The following is a 2,758-nucleotide window of genomic DNA, read 5'->3' as shown; positions in this document are numbered from 1 at the left end:
ATGGCAGGGCAGGGAGATGACATCTGCTTTAATAGCGAGGCCCTTTCACAGCAAGGGCAGCACCTCCCCGCAGTAGCACAGACCCACCTACTCCTCCTGCTTTCTCCTGACACCAGCACCACCCTTCCCGGCACCGCCTCACGGCAGCACCTGCTTCCAGACTTGCACCAGAAATGGGAAGTCTGGGCCGGGCCTGGCAGCAGCTGTCAGGAAATGGAAGCAGGAGACACGACCACTCCCATGGTGCTGTGGGGTCCGTCCTGGCTGGTGGGAGATGGAGGCAGTAGACACTACCACCCCTATGGTGCCGTAGGGTTTTCAGGTGGGGTGCCCCCCCAAGGGTTGGGCTCCAGGGGAGGTTTAGCATCTAAACGGATTGGTGGGGGGTTGCTTGGAGGAGGTTTGAAGACCAACAGTGAAGGGGAAGTTGGACAGTTTCCAGAATACCAGGGAGACAAGGCAGGTGAGGGGATACCTGTTAATGGACCAGCTTTGGAGTCACACAGGGTCTTCTTCAGGCAGGGGAAAGGTGCTCAGAGCATCACAGTTCAATAGAAGGTGGAACGCTCTGCCCTGAACACCAGACATTCCCCTACTTCCTGGAATGGGGGGGCTGTCCCCACTGTCCTGTAAACAGCCCCACCACGTAACCCAGACGTGACTGTATCTTAGCACCAAGACACCAGTGGTCACCGCTCCAGAGGAGATGGTACGTACAGGCCACTGCCCTACGTGGCCACCAGACGTCACAGACTGTGCACTTTTTTATCTGGCCCCACACGTTACTGCCCTAAGAGGTGAGGTACACACAGGCTGCTACTCAAACTGGGCACCTGGGGTCACTGCAGCAATGGTTGGGGGGGGGATATACAGGCAGGGCACTGCTGCACATGGCCACCAGGTGGCACTGCTGCAACGGTGCTGGTGGGGGGGAGATGATAAACGGCCACTGCCAGAAGTGGCCACTACCATAATGGCGTGAGGAGAGGGGGAGGGAGATACCAATAGGGCACTGCCACACCAGGGCACCACGGGGAGGTCACTGCTCCAGTTAGTAGAGATACACATCGGGTAGTGCCCCAACTGGCGGCTCTACCCCGGAGAGAAAAGGGGCTAGGGAGAGAGGAGGAAATCAAAGACCACTGGCTTACTTAGCCATAGGGGTCACTACCTAAATAGGGGACACATACACACACAGAGCACTGCCCCACCTGACCAGCAGGGGTCACTGCCCCAATTGGGGGATATACAGAGGGTATTGCCCCACGGGGATGACAGGGATCAGTGCCTGCCATATCTGGCACAGGGGTAGAGTGGATAGGGTGACCAGATGTCCCGATTTTATAGGGACAGTCCTGATATTCAGGGCTTTTTCTTATGTAGGTACCTATTACCCTCCACCCTGTCCCAATTCCTCACACTATCTATCTAGTCACCCTGGAGGGGGGAGGGAGGGGGCTACACAAAGGGCACAGCCATACTGGGCCACCAGTGCACATCCCTGGTGGGGGAGTGATACACACCAGAAGCAGGGCTCACTGCCACAAAGGGGTTGGAAGATACCCATGGCACTGCCTGACACAGCCACCCAGGCACCCTGCCACCTTGGGGGAGGTGAAGAATACACCTTGGGCACTGACTCCTCTGGCTACCAGTGGTCACAGGCCCAATGCAGGGGTTGGGGGGAGTAAATACACACAGGGGACTGCCCCACCTGGGCAACAGGAGTCACCGAGATGAGAGTGGGATACACAGAGGGCCCTGCCCCAATGGCTGATATACATACAGGGCCCTGCCTCACCTACCCACCAGCGCTCACAGGCGCAATAGCAGTGGTGGGGTCACACAGACAACTGACCTCAGTTGCCACCAGGGGTCACTGCAGCAATGCCAGGGGGGATGCATGCCAGGCATTGCTGCTCCTCGCCACCAGGGGTCACTGCTCCTAAAAGAAGGCACCTACAGGACACTCCCGTGCCTGGCCAGCAGGGGTCACTATCGCTGGGGAGGGGCTATGGGGAAGCGGAGAAAGAGCAACTAACTGTGGTGGGGAAAATCACTATCTACCAGGGAGAAAGAACGGACTCTGCTAGGACATCAAACCAACTCCGGCCAGGATGGATACCAGCAATTCGGGGCTGCAGCAGCTCCAGCTAGAGGCTGGGCGGAGGCAAGTGACCTCAGTTTCTGCGCTGAGCAGGCTGCTTTGGCAGCGAGGAGGGACAGGGAACCCCCTGTCCAGGGTGTTGCTGCCCAAGGAGGGGGAGATCTGCGGCACTCTTTGGAGTAGCTGGTTCAGCAGCGGTGAGCCACACGCTTCTCCCTGCCTGAGCTCTCCAGGAGCACATTACGCACAGGTGTGCGCTGGATGTAGGCACCAGTGTAACAACAGGGCCAGACTCTGCTGAGTTCTGCCTGCGAGAGACAGGGGCAGAGTCAGACGGGCAGATGGGGGCAGGAGATAACAGAGCCAGCGACCAAGAGCTGAACCCCTCACAAGTCCAGCCTGTGACATCACTATCTGTCCCTGCAGCTCTCCATCTGTCCGGCTGTCCGTCCAACCCTCAACCCCTCATCCGTCCCCAATGTATGTCACACACACCCCTTCACCCATCGCCTCACATACTCATCTATTCCCTCATGCATCCTGCTGTCCCTCTGATTGTCCCTGTAGTGCCCAGCACAAGAAGGCATAGTGGACCCTGAGCAAGGCTTTTGGGTGATGCAGTAATGGAGCTAGTGGGTGATAAGGGGCATC

Source organism: Gopherus flavomarginatus (genome assembly GCF_025201925.1).
Source record: "Gopherus flavomarginatus isolate rGopFla2 chromosome 13 unlocalized genomic scaffold, rGopFla2.mat.asm SUPER_13_unloc_4, whole genome shotgun sequence".
NCBI lineage: Eukaryota > Metazoa > Chordata > Testudines > Testudinidae > Gopherus > Gopherus flavomarginatus.
The sequence above is the reverse complement of the archived record's forward strand: the minus strand, read 5'-3'. Positions refer to the sequence as shown.